Genomic DNA, 19,992 nt, shown 5'->3' on the forward strand with positions numbered 1-19,992 from the left:
AGAAATTAAGTTTTTAGCACAAGGGAAATGTTTTGCTTGACAGAGAAGTATTATTGAAGAAAATTTTGGAATATAAAAATATCAAATGAAGATGTATGCACAAGTCTTAAAATTTAAATCTGCCCTCAAGATGAGAAAAAATAATTAGTAAATGATGTCTTTTTGCAAAGAGCTTTCTAGTTGATATCTTTGAAATGATGCCTTAAAATCCCAAGGCAAAGAGTACTTTGTGTTTTAAGTTTCATATGACTCTAGCTGGAACTTCCAACTTTGGACTCTAAAATAAGATATACTGATAGAAAATGTGTTGATAATTGATTTATATTTATCAATTAATCTGGCAGGTATCAAAGTAGTGATATTTGGGGCATTGTTTCTTAATATGAAAACAGAAAAGTAATTTTGCAATTACTAGCCATTATTTCCAATATTGTATTATAAAATCTAATACTGTATTATAAAATCTAGTTGCATGAATAAGATTGTATATTAATGTACCCAAATTATACTTCTGTTAGTTGTTTCAAAATGATAGCTCTGAGTCATTTAATTAGCTGATGCTTTTATTTTTTTTTTTTTTTTTAATTATTATTATTTTTTAAATTTTATTTTATTTTTAAACTTTACATAATTGTATTAGTTTTGCCAAATATCAAAATGAATCCATCACAGGTATACATGTGCTCCCCATCCTGAACCCTCCTCCCTTCTCCCTCCCCATACCATCCCTCTGGGTCGTCCCAGTGCACTAGCCCCAAGCATCCAGTATCGTGCATCGAACCTGGACTGGCATCTCGTTTCATACATGATATTTTACATGTTTCAATGCCATTCTCCCAAATCTTCCCACCCTCTCCCTCTCCCACAGAGTCCATAAGACTGTTCCATACATCAGTGTCTCTTTTGCTGTCTAGTACACAGGGTTATTGTTATCATCTTTCTAAATTCCATATATATGCGTTAGTATACTGTATTGGTGCTTTTCCTTCTGGCTTACTTCACTCTGTATAATAGGCTCCAGTTTCATCCACGTCATTAGAACTGATTCAAATGAATTCTTTTTAATGGCTGAGTAATACTCCATTGTGTATATGTACCACAGCTTTCTTATCCATTCATCTGCTGATGGACATCTAGGTTGCTTCCATGTCCTGGCTATTATAAACAGTGCTGCGATGAACATTGGGGTACACGTGTCTCTTTCCCTTCTGGTTTCCTCAGTGTGTATGCCCAGCAGTGGGATTGCTGGATCATAAGGCAGTTCTATTTCCAGTTTTTAAGGAATCTCCACACTGTTCTCCATAGTGGCTGTACTAGTTTGCATTCCCACCTACAGTGTAAGAGGGTTCCCTTTTCTCCACACCCTCTCCAGCATTTATTATTTGTAGACTTTTGGATCGCAGCCATTCTGACTGGTGTGAAATGGTACCTCATAGTGGTCTTGATTTGCATTTCTCTGATAATGAGTGATGTTGAGCATCTTTTCATGTGTTTGTTAGCCATCTGTATGTCTTCTTTGGAGAAATGTCTATTTAGTTCTTTGGCCCATTTTTTGATTGGGTCATTTATTTTTCTGGAGTTGAGCTGTAGAAGTTGCTTATATATTTTTGAGATTAGTTGTTTGTCAGTTGCTTCATTTGCTATTATTTTCTCCCATTCTGAAGGCTGTCTTTTCACCTTGATGATAGTTTCCTTTGATGTGCAGAAGCTTTTAAGGTTAATTAGGTCCCATTTGTTTATTTTTGCTTTTATTTCTGATATTCTGGGAGGTGGGTCATAGAGGATCCTGCTGTGATGTATGTCAGAGAGTGTTTTGCCTATGTTCTCCTCTAGGAGTTTTATAGTTTCTGGTCTTATGTTTAGATCTTTAATCCATTTTGAGTTTATTTTTGTGTATGGTGTTAGGAAGTGTTCTAGTTTCATTCTTTTACAAGTGGTTGACCAGTTTTCCCAGCACCACTTGTTAAAGAGATTGTCTTTAATCCATTGTATATTCTTGCCTCCTTTGTCAAAGATAAGGTGTCCATATGTGCGTGGATTTATCTCTGGGCTTTCTATTTTGTTCCATTGATCTATATTTCTGTCTTTGTGCCAGTACCATACTGTCTTGATAACTGTGGCTTTGTTGTAGAGCCTGAAGTCAGGTAGGTTGATTCCTCCAGTTCCATTCTTCTTTCTCAAGATCGCTTTGGCTATTTGAGGTTTTTTGTATTTCCATACAAATTGTGAAATTATTTGTTCTAGCTCTGTGAAGAATACTGTTGGTAGCTTGATAGGGATTGCATTGAATCTATAAATTGCTTTGGGTAGTATACTCATTTTCACTATATTGATTCTTCCAATCCATGAACATGGTATATTTCTCCATCTATTAGTGTCCTCTTTGATTTCTTTCACCAGTGTTTTATAGTTTTCTATATATAGGTCTTTAGTTTCTTTAAGTAGATATATTCCTAAGTATTTTATTCTTTCCGTTGCAATGGTGAATGGAATTGTTTCCTTAATTTCTCTTTCTGTTTTCTCATTATTAGTGTATAGGAATGCAAGGGATTTCTGTGTGTTGATTATATATCCTGCAACTTTACTATAGTCATTGATTAGCTCTAGTAATTTTCTGGTGGAGTCTTTAGGGTTTTCTATGTAGAGGATCATGTCATCTGCAAATAGTGAGAGTTTTACTTCTTCTTTTCCAATTTGGATTCCTTTTATTTCTTTTTCTGCTCTGATTGCTGTGGCCAAAACTTCCAAAACTATGTTGAATAGTAATGGTGAAAGTGGGCACCCTTGTCTTGTCCCTGACTTTAGAGGAAATGCTTTCAATTTTTCACCATTGAGGATAATGTTTGCTGTGGGTTTGTCATATATAGCTTTTATTATGTTGAGGTATGTTCCTTCTATTCCTGCTTTCTGGAGAGTTCTTATCATAAATGAGTGTTGAATTTTGTCAAAGGCTTTCTCTGCATCTATTGAGATAATCATATGGTTTTTATTTTTCAATTTGTTAATGTGGTGTATTACATTGATTGATTTGTGGATATTGAAGAATCCTTGCATCCCTGGGATAAAGCCCACTTGGTCATGGTGTATGATCTTTTTAATGTGTTGTTGGATTCTGATTGCTAGAATTTTGTTAAGGATTTTTGCATCTATGTTCATCAGTGATATTGGCCTGTAGTTTTCTTTTTTTGTGGGATCTTTGTCAGGTTTTGGTATTAGGGTGATGGTGGCCTCATAGAATGAGTTTGGAAGTTTACCTTCCTCTGCAATTTTCTGGAAGAGTTTGAGCAGGATAGGTGTTAGCTCTTCTCTAAATTTTTGGTAGAATTCAGCTGTGAAGCCATCTGGACCTGGGCTTTTGTTTGCTGGAAGATTTTTGATTACAGTTTCAATTTCTGTGCTTGTGATGGGTCTGTTAAGATTTTCTATTTCTTCCTGGTCGAGTTTTGGAAAGTTGTACTTTTCTAAGAATTTGTCCATTTCTTCCACGTTGTCCATTTTATTGGCATATAATTGTTGATAGTAGTCTCTTATGATCCTTTGTATTTCTGTGTTGTCTGTTGTGATCTCTCCATTTTCATTTCTAATTTTATTGATTTGATTTTTCTCCCTTTGTTTCTTGATGAGTCTGGCTAATGGTTTGTCAATTTTATTTAACCTTTCAAAGAACCAGCTTTTGGTTTTGTTGATTTTTGCTATGGTCTCTTTTGTTTCTTTTGCATTTATTTCTGCTCTAATTTTTAAGATTTCTTTCCTTCTACTAACCCTGGGGTTCTTCATTTCTTCCTTTTCTAGTTGCTTTAGGTGTAGAGTTAGGTTATTTATTTGACTTTTTCTTGTTTCTTGAGGTGTGCCTGTATTGCTATGAACTTTCCCCTTAGGACTGCTTTTACCGTGTCCCACAGGTTTTGGGTTGTTGTGTTTTCATTTTCATTTGTTTCTATGCAAATTTTGATTTCTTTTTTGATTTCTTCTGTGATTTGTTGGTTATTCAGCAGCGTGTTGTTCAGCCTCCATATGTTGGAATTTTTAATCGTTTTTCTCCTGTAATTGAGATCTAATCTTACTGCATTATGGTCAGAAAAGATGCTTAGAATGATTTCTATTTTTTTGAATTTACCAAGGCTAGCTTTATGGCCCAGGATGTGATCTATCCTGGAGAAGGTTCCATGTGTGCTTGAGAAAAAGGTGAAATTCATTATTTTGGGATGAAATGTCCTATAGATATCAATTAGGTCTAACTGGTCTATTGTATCATTTAAAGTTTGTGTTTCCTTGTTAATTTTCTGTTTAGTTGATCTATCCATAGGTGTGAGTGGGGTATTAAAGTCTCCCACTATTATTGTGTTATTGTTAATTTCTCCTTTCATACTTGTTAGCATTTGTCTTACATACTGCGGTGCTCCCATGTTGGGTGCATATATATTTATAATTGTTATATCTTCTTCTTGGATTGATCCTTTGATCATTATGTAGTGACCTTCTTTGTCTCTTTTCACAGCCTTTGTTTTAAAGTCTATTTTATCTGATATGAGTATTGCTACTCCTGCTTTCTTTTGGTCCCTATTTGCATGGAAAATCTTTTTCCAGCCCTTCACTTTCGGTCTGTATGTGTCCCCTGTTTTGAGATGGGTCTTTTGTAGACAACATATGTAGGGGTCTTGTTTTTGTATCCATTCAGCCAGTCTTTGTCTTTTGGTTGGGGCATTCAACCCATTTACGTTTAAGGTAATTACTGATAAGTATGATCCCGTTGCCATTTACTTTATTGTTTTGGGTTCGAACTTATACACCGTTTTTGTGTTTCCTGTCTAGAGAATATCCTTTAGTATTTGTTGGAGAGCTGGTTTGGTGGTGCAGAATTCTCTCAGCTTTTGCTTGTCTGAGAAGCTTTTGATTTCTCCTTCATACTTGAATGAAATCCTTGCTGGGTACAATAATCTGGGCTGTAGGTTATTTTCTTTCATCATTTAAGTATGTCTTGCCATTCCCTCCTTGCTTGGAGAGTTTCTATTGAAAGATCAGCTGTTATCCTTATGGGAATTCCCTTGTGTGTTATTTGTTGTTTTTCCCTTGCTGCTTTTAATATTTGTTCTTTGTGTTTGATCTTTGTTAATTTGATTAATATGTGTCTTGGGGTGTTTCTCCTTGGGTTTTTCCTGTTTGGGACTCTCTGGGTTTCTTGGACTTGGGTGATTATTTCCTTCCCCATTTTAGGGAAGTTTTCAACTATTATCTCCTCAAGTATTTTCTCATGGTCTTTCTTTTTGTCTTCTTCTTCTGGAACCCCTATGATTCGAATGTTGTAGCATTTAATATTGTCCTGGAGGTCTCTGAGATTGTCCTCATTTCTTTTAATTCGTTTTTCTTTTATCCTCTCTGATTCATTTATTTCTACCATTCTATCTTCTAATTCACTAATCCTATCTTCTGCCTCTGTTATTCTACTATTTGTTGCCTCCAGAGTGTTTTTAATTTCATTTATTGCATTATTCATTATATATTGACTCTTTTTTATTTCTTCTAGGTCCTTGTTAAACCTTTCTTGCATCTTCTCAATCCTTGTCTCCAGGCTGTTTATCTGTGATTCCATTTTAATTTCAAGATTTTGGATCAATTTCACTATCATTATTCGGAATTCTTTATCAGGTAGATTCCTATCTCTTCTCCTTTTTTGTTTGGTTTGGTGGGCATTTATCCTGTTCCTTTATCTGCTGGCTATTCCTCTGTCTCTTCATCTTGTTTAAATTGCTGATTTTGGGGTGTCCTTTCTATATTCTGGCAGTTTGTGGAGTTCTCTTTATTGTGGCTTTTCCTCACTGTGTGTGGGTTTGTACAGGTGGCTTGTCAAGGTTTCCTGGTTAGGAAGCTTGTGTTGGTGTTCTGGTGGGTGGAGCTGTATTTCTTCTCTCTGGAGTGCAATGAAATGTCCAGTAATGAGTTATGAGATGTCTATGGTTTTGGGGTGACTTTGGGCAGCTTGTATCTTGAAGCTCAGGGCTGTGCTCCTTTGTTGCTGGAGAATTTGCTTGGTATGTCTTGCCCTGGAACTTGTTGGCCCTTGTGTGGTGCTTGGTTTCAGTGTTGGTATGGAGGCGTTTGATGAGCTCCTGTCAATTAATGTTCCTTGAGTCAGAAGTTCCTGGAGTCAGGGTTTGGACTTAAGCCTCCTGCTTCCAGTTATCGGTCTTATTTTTACAGTAGTTTCAAAACTTCTCCTTCTATACAGCACCATTGATAAAACATCTACATTAAAGATGAAAAGTTTCTCTACTGTGAGGGTCACTCAGAGAGGTTCACAGCGTTTATATGGAGAAGAGAAGAGGGAGGAGGGAGTTAGAGGTGACCCAAATGAGATGAGGTGGAATCAATAGTGGAGAGAGTGGGGTAGCCAGTAGTCACTTCCTTATGTGCACTCCACAACTGGACCACTCAGAGATGTTCACGGAGTTATACAGAGAAGAGAAGAAGGAGGAAGAAGACAGAGGTGGCCAGAGGGATAAAAGGGGGGAATGAAAAGGAGGGAGACAGATCCAGCCAGTAGTCAGTTCCCTAAGTGTTCTCCACCATCTGGAACACACATAAACTCACAGAGTTGGGTAGAGTAGAGAGGGGTTAGGGAGGAGACACAGGTGACCTGGTGGAGAAAAAGGAGAGTCCAAAGGGAGAGAGAGCAGTCAAGCCAGTAATCTCGCTCCCTAGTGAAAAATGGGTCCTGAAGATTGGGTTCTTAAAGGTACAAAATTGGTAACAAATACATAAAAGCAAAAATTAAAAATCTAGAGTAGAGTTTGGAATTTCAAAAATACGATGTTAAAGAAAAGAAGAAGGAAAAGAAAGAGAGAAAAAACGAACAAAGAAAAACAAACAAGGTTGCGAAAATTATAAAGAAAATACAGGTACAAAATTGATAACTAATACCAAAAAGCAAAAATTAAAAATCTAGAGTAGAGTTTGGAATTTCAAAAATTCAATGTTAAAAAAGGAAGAAGAAACATAAAAGAGAAAAAAACAAACAAACAAAAACAATGTCATAAAAATTATAAAGAAAATACAGGTACAAATTTGATATCAAATACAAAAAAGCATAAATTAAAAATCTAGAGTAGAGTTTGGAATTTCAGATATACAATGTTATATAAAAGAAGAAGAGAATGAAACAGAAAAAAAAAAAGTCACAGAAATTATAAAAAAAAACTGTAGGTACAAAATTGATAACATATACCAAAAAGCTAAAAATAAAAAACTAGAGTAGAGTTTGGAATTTCAAAAATACAATGTTAAAGAAAAAAGAAGAAAAAAAAAAAAAAACAAGGTCAAAAATTATAAAATATATATATATGAAGTTTGCTGAAGAGAAAAAAATAGGGTTTTTTTTTTGCAAAGTAATAGGTTATAAAAGTGAAAATTAAAGGAACAATAGAGGACTTAAAACAAATTTTTTTTAATTAAAAAAAGAAAGAAAGAATGATCGTAAAAATAGTAAAAATATATCTAGGACTTTCTCTGGTTTTGTTGTATTGTGGGTTCAGTTCATTTTTGGCTAGTTCCTTGGTCCGACTTATATTTCTCAAGATCTATAGGCCCCTTCCTATGTAGTCCGTAGTAACCACGGGGTTTTAATCTATTGCCCGTAGCTTCCAAGGCGTTTCCCTCTGTTATAACTTCTTCTGTTTGCTGGTCTCTTCAGTGTCTGGCTTCCACCCTGACACAAAGGGGACGGTGGGGGAAACTTTTTTTTTTTTTTTTTAGGCTCACTTGTTCAGTCGCGCCGTGGGGAGGGAGGGAGGGATGCTGCAAACAAATAACACTGGCGTGCGCTCGCAGTGCCTCAGCCACACTGGGTCTGCCCCCGCTCACAGCGCGTGTAGCCTCCCTGCCCACACTGCTCGGGCTCTAGGTTGTTCCACCGAGAACAATCCGAGGCCGGCCCTGTGCTGCATGTACCTCCCAGGTCCAAGCCGCTCAGGTTCAGGCACTCGGGTAGTCCTCAGAGGCGCAGACTCAGTTGGGCCTGCATTTTGTGCTCTTCCCAGGTCCGAGCAGCTCAGGTGATGAGGTGTTTGGCGAGCGCCAATGCTGCGACTTATGGCCTCCCCGCCGCTGGGTTATCTGGGCGTAAAACCGGCGCACCTTCTCAGGCAGATGTTGACCATCCAGACCCCCAAGAAGTTTTAGTTAGCAAAGAAGCCTGCTTACAGTTTTATAGATAATGTCTCTCTGGGGCTGCGATTGCCCCCTTCCGGCTCTGGCTGCCTGTCACCGGAGGGGGAAGGTCTGCAGCCGGCTATCTCTGTTCAGTCCTTTGTTTCGTGCGCGGGCCTGGCGGTGTCTTAGGTTGGGGCTGGCTTTTCGCGTGGTAGATATCCCACAGTCTGGTTTGCTAGCCCAAATTATTTCGCTCAGATAGTGCTCAGGGTATTCAGGCCAGATTCTTACTCTGAGCGATGCAGCCGGCGCCGCGCCTCCCTGCCCAGCCCCCGCTTGCTAATGGTGTGTGCAGGCGTCTGCGCTGCTTCTCCGCTGGGGGAGTTACCATAGGGCTCGCAATCTGCGAGTTTTACTTGTTTATTTTTTCTCCCTGTTATGTTGCCCTCTGTGCTTCCAAAGCTCGGCACAGATTCGTCAGTGAGAAGGTTTCCTGGTGTTTGGAAACTTCTCTCTTTTTAAGACTCCCTTCCCGGGACGGAACTCCGTCCCTCCCTCTTTTGTCTCTATTTTTGTCTTTTATATTTTTTCCTACCTCCTTTCGAAGAATTGGGTTGCTTTTCTGGGTGCCTGATGTCCTCTGCCAGCATTCAGAAGTTGTTTTGTGGAATTTACTCGATGTTTAAATGCTCTTTTGATGAATTTGTGGGGGAGAAAGTGTTCTCCCCGTCCTACTCCTCCGCCATCTTGGCTCCTCCTCTCTAGCTGATGCTTTTAAATCAGTTAAATCAAATGGTGAACAACAAGGATGAATGGATTTCAAAGCAATAATAATGGAGAATTTGAGCAAGGAATAAATATATAACTGTATGGATATGGTGACTGATTATCTTTGGATTCATGAAGACCACTTCACCAAAAGTAAATTTGCCTTGCAGGATATAAACTGACCAATCATCTATGTCTTAAATCTCAATCAAGCCAGTAGTTGCTTTGCAAAGTTGCTGAGACTACTGTAACTTCCTGGGCCTACAGCAAATAAAATGACAAGAGGACTCCTATTAATTCTTAATTAGCCCTGTGAGCTCTTTCTGATAAAGTTTTTCCACATTTTAAAATTAATTCCAATTTTGCCTATTGTAATAGTAGTGGTTACAGACTGAATATAAGGTACCAGCAGAAAGATCCAATCTAAATAGGAAACTTAGATAAAATGTGCCTCAGAAATGGAATTATTCAGTGGCTTTAAGGTAGGAGAATTATTCAAACAGAGTATCTATTAAAGTGAGAAAGGGAAAGCAACAGATTTTATTAACCAGATTTGTTGTGTATCAAACAACTGCAAAATCCTAATGTTGATTCATTGCTCATGTGCCTGATTATGTAATACAGAAACAGATTAATCTTGAGAAATAAGTGGATTCTTTTGAAGTAGTTGCAATTTAAAAAATCATCTAATGTTCATGAAGATTTCACTAAAGTGACTTATATTAAAGATGTCACAAGGAGAAATCTCCAAAAACAGAAAAGAATACTTTATATCCCAGATGAAATTCTTCATCTTTGTTTCCCATGTAACTAAGAATTAGTACATGACTGAAAACACATTAAGTCAAATGGTAGGGGAAAAAATATATGTTTTCTGTATTACATTGAGCATATTTTCTAATTAATTATTCAAATATCATAACAAAGAAATATACTTCAAAAGTCTTCACATGCTTTAATCATTTTAGATCTTTTTTTCTTTGAAATCAGTCAGAAGTCCCCCAGAACTAGCACTACAGGATTTTGTATGTAGATATTTACACTGTTAGGTGGAGTCTGATAATTCTCCAAATTGCAAGACTTACTGCACTAATTGGTCTTCCTAACAGGATTTTAAAAGCCTGTCCACTAAAATTTAGCAGCATCTATTTCACATATGAACTAATTATTAATCAACTGAGGAATGATGGCAAGTGCTAACATTTGAGTGCTTAAATGTAACGTTTTGTGATAAACAATTCAAATAAATTATCTTTCATAATCTCACAGCTATCACAAAAGGAGTGAGTATTTTTAATGATTATAGAAAGAAAAGAAAGGTTTACAGCTAGGCTAAAAAACATTGCCAATTTACTCAGGTAGTAATGAAGGTGCAGATATTGAACTAGGTCTCTGTGACCTGAACCTTGAACACTTAGCACTACTAATGTTCAGTCTATATTTACTGCTCTAGATATTTTGTTGTTGTTGTTGTTCAGTTGCTAAGTCATGTCTGACTTTGCAACCCCAAGGACTGCAGCATGCCAGGCTTCCCTGTCCTTCACCATCTCCCACAGTTTGCTCAAATTCATATCCATTGAGCTAGTGATGCTATCTAATCATCTCATTCTCTGCCGCCCTCTTCTCCTTTTGCCTTCAATCTTTCCCAGCATCAGGGTTTTCTAATGAGCCGGCTCTTCAGATCAGGTGGCCAAAGTATTGGAGTTTTAGCTTCAGCATCAGTTCCTTCCAATGAATATTCAGGGTTGATTTCCTTTGGAATTGACTGGTTTGATCTCCTTGCAGTCCAAGGGACTCTCAGGAGTCTTTTCCAACATGACAATTTCAAAGCATCAATTCTTCGGCTCTCAGCCTTCTTTCTCACATCCATACATGACTACTGGAAAAACTATAGCTTTGACTATATGGACCTTTGTAGGCAAAGTGATGGCTCTGCTTTTTAATATGTTGTCTAGGTTTGTCATAGCTTTCCTCCCAGGGAGCAAACATCTTTTAATTTCATGGCTGCAGTCACTGTCCTCAGTAATTTTGGAGTCCAAGGAAAGAAAATATGTCACTGCTTCCACCTTTTGTCTCCTTTCATTTGTCACAGAGTGATGGGACTGGATGCTATGATCTTAGTTTCCTAAATGTTGCGAACTTTAAGCCAGTTTTTCACTCTCCTCTTTTACCCTCATGAAGAGGTTCTTTAGTTCCTTTTCACTTTCTGCCATTACAGTGGTATCATCTGCATGTTGGAGGTTGTTGATATTTCTCCTAGCAATCTTGATTTCAGCTTGTGATTCAAGCTAACCTGGCATTTTGCATGATGTATTCTGCATATAAGTTAAATAAATAGGGTGATAATATACAGCCTTGTCATACTCCTTTCCCTATTTTACTTTAGATGTATAAGCCTAAAACCAACATTGTGAAGTTGATGCTTAAATCACCATCTCTCAGGTGAGGAAACTGAAGCTAAATAATTTGCACAAGGTAACGTTTTTATTTAGAACCAGGATTTGTATTAACGTCTTTTATGATTTCTATGCACAATTCAGCAACAATTTGATTTGGTACTTAGTCCTCATAGCTTCAAAAAAGATCTTGTAAAGAACAAGAAAAAGAAATAAAATCAAGTTCTGATCAATGAAATTCCATAGGAATGCTCAGGAACACGCAAGACAAAACATGGCTATTTCTAAGATGTTAAGTGAATCTACTGAACTTGGACTGTTTCTGAACTGGCCCATCAATGACCATATTTCAGAGGTACTCACGAGCAAAAGTGAACAAAATAATTTTCCTTTGTTTTATTTACTCTTTACTTCAGTTCTCAAAATTTCAAAGGTATTGAGTGAAAATGAAACAACATAACAGCACTGTTAACAGAAAACAAGCAAACCAAAAGAAAACCACAACAAACAAACAAAACCCACACAAACATATCAGAGTAATAAAAACCCATACTTCAGTAGAATTGAATATCTGAAGAGTAATGTAGTTGGCAGACAAACTTGAGTTTGAATCCTGGCTCTAGGACCAATTAACTACACAATTTATGGTATAGTCCTTTCACTTCAAATACCTACAGCTGTCTACTAAATGCAGAAAATTTTAACTCAGCATTTTTATAAAAATCAAATGGGTTCAACCTATGCAAATCACTTAAGATACTGTCAGGCATATAGCAATTATTAAATTGCCAGCTTCTTTCTCTTTCATTCTGTGTATACACAGACATATTGCTTTGTTTAAATGAGGATTAACATTATTTTTCCTCCGATACCTCTTTGTGTTCTATTTGGCATGATTAATCCAACTCTGTTTTCAAATATCACATAAAATGAAAAGATACATTGAATATACTAAATATATATTGCACATACAGCAAGGATAAAATACTATTTCTTAAAAGATTTTTTCCATTATATATAAGAAAAAAATGTACATGTGAATATTGGATTGTGATATAAAGTAAATTCTTACTGTGGGTCACCATCAAAATCTTTGAAAAGCATAGCTTAGTACAGTTCTGAGGGCAAAGTGAGCTCCAGGTAAACATGAAGTAAAACGTTTTCATCAGATAAACATTGTGTTTGGTTAGTAAAAAAGGCCTCCTTTAAATATTCAAGACTTTTTTTCTCTTGTGTAAAACAAGTCAAAAGGCAGGCAATTCTGGGTTTAATCTAATGCTTCCTAATATCAACAGGAACCTCATCCATTGGTTGTTTTCATCCTTAAGGTTCCCTGCCTGTCCAAGATGAACATTGTAGCTTTAGCCACAACATCAATACCACACTTAACAGTAAAGAAAAGAGTAACAGAAACATTCTCTCTCCCTTCCAAAGAAAGAACGTTAAGTACCTCTGAGCGATTTGATTCCTATGTCATTCACCAGAACTTAACTGTATGGCTACAGAAGCTGAAAGGCAATGATTAGCTGACATAAATTATTCAGTTGAGTTCAGCTACTAAGGAAGATGGTAAAAGTGTATTTTAGAAGCCTCTTTCCCAGAAGAGGGGTCTGTGTTTCTTTTTCCCATTTTGTTTTGCCTCATAGCAAGAAGTCTTTTAACATTTGCATATGTCAGAATTAAGTATGAGAGGAAATCAATTTTAAGAAGAGAGATTTCAATTTTACTTAAAGATGTTCAACTCCTAGTGGTCAGTGTCAGCAAAAATCTAAGAAGGCCCCACACATTCACAAGGGCAATGTCCTTGTGTGTCCTAGGATGTCCAAGGATGTCCTACGGTGCCATAATAAATACATCAAATGCACAATCACAGAAAATTGTTGTGAAAAATGGATTTCAAATGTAATTTAAGAAACGGAGAGACAGGAAGGAAGTAGGAGGGAGGGAGACAGACAGACAGAGGCAGATAGAAAGTGTCTTCAACCTCCCAGGGTGAACTGGTTTAAAAAATTGATTAAAATGCCCTAGAACGGTTCATCTATTCCCTGATGTTAAAATACATATATAAAGAAATTCCAAACTGTGTTTCTTAGAACACTAACTTCTTTAGATGTTAATACTGTTCTCATATGGTAGCTCTGCTGCTGCTGCTGCTGCTGCTGCTGTCGCTTCAGTTGTGTCGGACTCTGTGCGACCCCATAGACAGCAGCCCACCACGCTTCCCCGTCCCTGGGATTCTCCAGGCAAGAACACTGGAGTGGGTTGCCATTTCCTTCTCCAATGCATGAAAGTGAAAATTGAAAGTGAAGTCGCTCAGTCGTGTCCGACTCTAGTGACCCCATGGACTACAGCCTACCAGGCTTCTCCATCCATGGGATTTTCCAGACAAAAGTACTGGAGTGGGGTGCCATTGCCTTCTCCGATGGTAGCTCTACCTTTAATTTTTTTAAGGAACCACCATATTGTTCTCCATAGTGGCTGTAACAATTTACATTCCCACCAACAGTGAAGGGATTCCCTTTTCTCCAGCATTTAATGCTTGTAGATTTTTTAATGATGGCCATTCTGACCAATCTGAGGTGATACTTCATTGTAGTTTTGATCTGAATTTCTCTAACAATTAGTTATGTTGAGTATCTTTTATGTGACTCTTGGCCATGTCTTCTCTGAAGAAATGTCTATTTAGATCTTCTACCCATTTTTTATATGGAGCTTCAAGAGCTGTTGGTATATTTTGGAGATTAATCCCTTGTTGGCTGGTATAGTCACTATGTGGAACAGTATGGGGGTTCCTTAAAAAAAAAAAACTACCATAAAATCCAGCAATCCCACTCCTGGGCATATATCTGAAGGAAACCATAATTCAAAAAAAGATGTACACCCCAATGTTCACTGCAGCACTGTTTACAATAGCCAGGACCTGGAAGCAACCTACATGTCCATCAACAGAGGAATGGTTAAACAAAATGTGGTATTTATATATACAATGGAATATTAGCCATAAAAAAGAACAAAATAATGCCATTTGTAGCAACACTGTAAAGTAACTATACTCCAATTTAAAAAAATTTTACAAAGTTGTTCTTGCCAATTTGAAAATAAGCACTTCAAGGATATTTGAAAGACTGTTAAAATATTAAAATCTTTGATTTTTTTCAGAAATAATAAGATTAACATTAATTCAGCATTTCTCTAATATATGTATATATGTATTTGAAAAGAGAGTCACTCTTTTTCTTTTTGATTAACAGTTATTCCATACTAGAAAACAGTGTACCATAGAACACTGTGTAAGAAACTTTAAACTGAGCTGTCACCAATATCACCAATACTACAACTAATAGCTAATAGGAGAAAATCACACAACAAAATGTCATTTCACTATAATTGTTTTCAAAGTTCAGACTGGCTAACATTAATACAAATTACCACGGTAGCACCCAACTTTCATGGAAGGATCAAAACAGAATTATTCCCTGGACCAGTCCATGAACTTTTCTTGTGGAAGAATTCAATGGGATAAAAATATCTGCATCTTTCCTATACACTTGTCAAGTACAAATATAACGCCATCACCAATTCTTGTATTACATAGTCTTAAAGGGGATTTTATTCTCTCTCTCCTACCACATATTATTCGCCTTAATATTTTATGCTTCATGTTATTTTAAATTAGGTCATTTTTCCCAGGAGAATAAATCTTCCTTTCCTCTTTTTCCTCTAAAATTACACAAAAACTTGTTTGAACTTCAGAAAGAATTCAAGTCAAGGAGGAAGCTGATTTGGCATTTACTTCCCATGACCATCCCTTGTTATGCTTATGCTTTTTTTTTAATTCATTTATTTTTATTGAAGGATAATTGCTTTACAAAATTTTGCTGTTTTCTGTCAAACCTCTACATGAATCAGCCATAGGTATACATATATTCCCACCCTTTTGGAAAACCCTCCCATCTTCCTCTCCATCCCACCCCTCTAGATTGATACAGAGCCCCTGTTTGAGTTTCCTGAGCCATACAACAAATTCCCATTGGCTATCTATTTTACATATGGTAAGGTAAGTTTTGTTCATAGTGATGCTTCTTAAGGCCCACTTGACTTCACATTCCAGGATGTCTGGCTCTAGGTAAGTGATCACACCATGGTGATTATCTTGGTCATGAAGATATTTTTTGTACAGTTCTTCTGTGTATTCTTGCCATCTCTTCTTAATATCTTCTGCTTCTGTTAGGTCCATACCATTTCTGTCCTTTATCGAGCCCATCTTTGCATGAAATGTTCTCTTGGTATCTCTAATTTTCTTGAAGAGATCTCTAGTTTTACCCATTCTGTTGTTTGCCTCTATTTCTTTGCATTGATCGCTGAGGAAGGCTTTCTTATCTCTTCTTGCTATTCTTTGGAACTCTGCATTCAGATGCTTATAGCTTTCCTTTTCTCCTTTGCTTTTCACTTCTCTTCTTTTCACAGCTATTTGTAAGGCCTCCTCAGACAGCCATTTTGCCTTCTTGCATTTCTTTTCCATGGGGATGGTCTTGATCCCTATCTCCTGTACAAAGCTAGTGGACGTGATGGAATTCCAGTTGAGCTATTTCAAATCCTGAAAGATGATGCTGTGAAAGTGCTGCACTCAATATGCCAGCAAATTTGGAAAACTCAGCAGTGGCCACAGGACTGGAAAAGGTCAGTTTTCATTCCAATCCCAAAGAAAGACAATGCCAAAGAATGCTCAAACTACTGCACAATTGCACTCATCTCACACACTGGTAAAGTAATGCTCAAAATTCTCCAAGCCAGGCTTCAGCAATACGTGAACCATGAACTTCCAGATGTTCAAGCTGCTTTTAGAAAAGGCAAGAGGAACAAGAGATCAAATTGCCAACATCCGCTGGATCATGGAAAAAGCAAGAGAGTTCCAGAAAAACATCTATTTCTGCTTTATTGACTATGCCAAAGCCTTTGACTGTGTGGATCACAATAAACTGTGGAAAATTCTGAAAGAGATGGGAATACCAGAGCACCTGACCAGCCTCTTGAGAAATTTGTATGCAGATCAGGAAGCAACAATTAGAACTGGACATGGAACAACAGACTGGTTCCAAATAGGAAAAGGAGTACGTCAAGGCTGTATCTTGTCACTCTGCTTATTTAACTTATATACAGGGTACATCATGAGAAACGCTGGGCTGGAAGAAACACAAGCTGGAATCAAGATTGCCAGAAATATCAGTAACCTCAGATATGCAGATGACACCACCCTTATGGGAGAAAGTAAAGAGGAACTAAAAAGCTTCTTTTTTAAAAAATTTTATTTTATTTTTAAACTTTACAATATTGTATTGGTTTTGCCAAATATCGAAATGAATCCGCCACAGGTATACATGTGTTCCCCATCCTGAACCTTCCTCCCTTCCCCCTCCCCATACCATCCCTCTGGGTCATCCCAGTGCACCAGCCCCAAGCATCCAGTATCGTGCATCAAACCTGGACTGGCGACTCATTTCATACATGATAGTATATATGTTTCAATGCCATTCTCCCAAATGTTCCCACCCTCTCCCTCTCCCACATAGTCCATAAGACTGTTCTATACATCAGTGTCTCTTTTGCTGTCTCGTACACAGGGTTATTGTTACCATCTTTCTAAATTCCATATATATGTGTTAGTATACTGTATTGGTGTTTTTCTTTCTGGCTTGCTTCACTCTGTATAATAGGCTCCAGTTTCATCCATCTCATTAGAACTGATCCAAATGAATTCTTTTTAATGGCTGAGTAATACTCCATTGTGTATATGTACCACAGCTTTCGTATCCATTCATCTGCAGATGGACATCTAGGTTGCTTCCATGTCCTGGCTATTATAAACAGTGCTGCGATGAGCATTGGGGTACACGTGTCTCTTTGCCTTCTGGTTTCCTCAGTGTGTATGCCCAGCAGTGGGATTGCTGGGTCATAAGGCAGTTCTATTTCCAGTTTTTTAAGGAATCTCCACACTCTTCTCCATAGTGGCTGTACTAGTTTGCATTCCCACCAACAGTGTGAGAGAGTTCCCTTTTCTCCACACCCTCTCCAGCATTTATTATTTGTAGACTTTTGGATCACAGCCATTCTGACTGGCATGAAATGGTACCTCATAGTGGTTTTGATTTGCATTTCTCTGATAATGAGTGATGTTGAGCATCTTTTCATGTGTTTGTTAGCCATCTATATGTCTTCTTTGGAGAAATGTCTATTTAGTTCTTTGGCCTATTTTTTGATTGGGTCATTTATTTTTCTGGAGTTGAGCTGTAGGAGTTGCTTGTATATTTTTGAGATTAGTTGTTTGTCGGTTGCTTCATTTGCTATTATTTTCTCCCATTCTGAAGGCTGTCTTTTCACCTTGCTAATAGTTTTCTTTGTTGTGCAGAAGCTTTTAAGTTTAATTAGGTCCCATTTGTTTATTTTTGCTTTTATTTCCAATATTCTGGGAGGTGGGTCATAGAGGATCCTGCTGTGATGTATGTCAGAGAGTGTTTTGCCTATGTTCTCCTCTAGGAGTTTTATAGTTTCTGGTCTTACATTTAGATCTTTAATCCATTTTGAGTTTATTTTTGTGTATGGTGTTAGGAAGTGTTCTAGTTTCATTCTTTTACAAGTGGTTGACCAGTTTTCCCAGCACCACTTGTTAAAGAGATTGTCTTTAATCCATTGTATATTCTTGCCTCCTTTGTCAAAGATAAGGTGTCCATATGTGCGTGGATTTATCTCTGGGCTTTCTATTTTGTTCCATTGATCTATATTTCTGTCTTTGTGCCAGTACCATACTGTCTTGATAACTGTGGCTTTGTAGTAGAGCCTGAAGTCAGGTAGGTTGATTCCTCCAGTTCCATTCTTCTTTCTCAAGATCGCTTTGGCTATTCGAGGTTTTTTGTATTTCCATACAAATTGTGAAATTATTTGTTCTAGCTCTGTGAAGAATACTGTTGGTAGCTTGATAGGGATTGCATTGAATCTATAAATTGCTTTGGGTAGTATACTCATTTTCACTATATTGATTCTTCCAATCCATGAACATGGTATATTTCTCCATCTATTAGTGTCCTCTTTGATTTCTTTCACCAGTGTTTTATAGTTTTCTATATATAGGTCTTTAGTTTGTTTAAGTAGATATATTCCTAAGTATTTTATTCTTTCCGTTGCAATGGTGAATGGAATTGTTTCCTTAATTTCTCTTTCTGTTTTCTCATTATTAGTGTATAGGAATGCAAGGGATTTCTGTGTGTTGATTTCATATCCTGCAACTTTACTATAATCATTGATTAGTTCTAGTAATTTTCTGGTGGAGTCTTTAGGGTTTTCTATGTAGAGGATCATGTCATCTGCAAATAGTGAGAGTTTTACTTCTTCTTTTCCAATTTGGATTCCTTTTATTTCTTTTTCTGCTCTGATTGCTGTGGCCAAAACTTCCAAAACTATGTTGAATAGTAATGGTGAAAGTGGGCACCCTTTTCTTGTCCCTGACTTTAGAGGAAATGCTTTCAATTTTTCACCATTGAGGATAATGTTTGCTGTGGGTTTGTCATATATAGCTTTTATTATGTTGAGGTATGTTCCTTCTATTCCTGCTTTCTGGAGAGTTTTTATCATAAATGGATGTTGAATTTTGTCAAAGGCTTTCTCTGCATCTATTGAGATAATCATATGGTTTTTATTTTTCAATTTGTTAATGTGGTGTATTACATTGATTGATTTGCGGATATTGAAGAATCCTTGCATCCCTGGGATAAAGCCCACTTGGTCATGGTGTATGATCTTTTTAATGTGTTGTTGGATTCTGATTGCTAGAATTTTGTTAAGGATTTTTGCATCTATGTTCATCAGTGATATTGGCCTGTAGTTTTCAATAAATGCAAAAGAAACAAAAGAGACCAAAGCAAAAATCAACAAAGCCAAAAGCTGGTTCTTTGAAAGGATAAATAAAATTGACAAACCATTAGCCAGACTCATCAAGAAACAAAGGGAGAAAAATCAAATCAATAAAATTAGAAATGAAAATGGAGAGATCACAACAGACAACACAGAAATACAAAGGATCATAAGAGACTACTATCAACAATTATATGCCAATAAAATGGACAACATGGAAGAAATGGACAAATTCTTAGAAAAGTACAACTTTCCAAAACTGGACCAGGAAGAAATAGAAAATCTTAACAGACCCATCACAAGCACGGAAATTGAAACTGTAATCAAAAATCTTCCAGCAAACAAAAGCCCAGGTCCAGACGGCTTCACAGCTGAATTCTACCAAAAATTTAAGGAAGAGCTAACACACCTATCCTACTCAAACTCTTCCAGAAAATTGCAGAGGAAGGTAAACTTCCAAACTCATTCTATGAAGCCACCATCACCCTAATACCAAAACCTGACAAAGATGCCATAAAAAGCTTCTTGATGAAAGTAAAAGAGGAGAGCAAAAAAGTTGGCTTAAAGCTCAACATTCAGAAAACGAAGATCATGGCATCTGGTCCCATCACTTCATGGGAAATAGATTCGGAAACAGTGTCAGACTTTATTTTGGGGGGCTCCAAAATCACTGCAGATGGTGATTACAGCCAGGAAATTAAAAGACGCTTACTCCTTGGAAGGAAAGTTATGACCAACCTAGATAGCATATTCAAAAGCAGAGACATTACTTTGCCAA

The 19,992-nt window shown here is 37.1% G+C and overlaps 1 protein-coding gene across 4 annotated transcripts in view; it reads right to left on the reverse strand.

Annotated features, from left to right (window-relative positions):
• The window catches only part of ANO3 (anoctamin 3), a 495,323-nt gene extending 486,432 nt beyond the window's left edge, over positions 1-8,891 (reverse strand). For all 4 annotated transcript variants that reach the window (XM_070383648.1, XM_070383649.1, XM_070383645.1 and 1 more), the window contains exon 1: positions 8,741-8,891. The gene's annotated coding sequence lies outside the window, so the exon portion shown is untranslated. The remainder of the gene's footprint in view (positions 1-8,740) is intronic.
• Positions 8,892-19,992: the final 11,101 nt, after the last annotated feature.

This window comes from Bos mutus, chromosome 15, assembly GCF_027580195.1.
Source record: "Bos mutus isolate GX-2022 chromosome 15, NWIPB_WYAK_1.1, whole genome shotgun sequence".
NCBI classification, from domain to species: Eukaryota; Metazoa; Chordata; class Mammalia; order Artiodactyla; family Bovidae; genus Bos; species Bos mutus.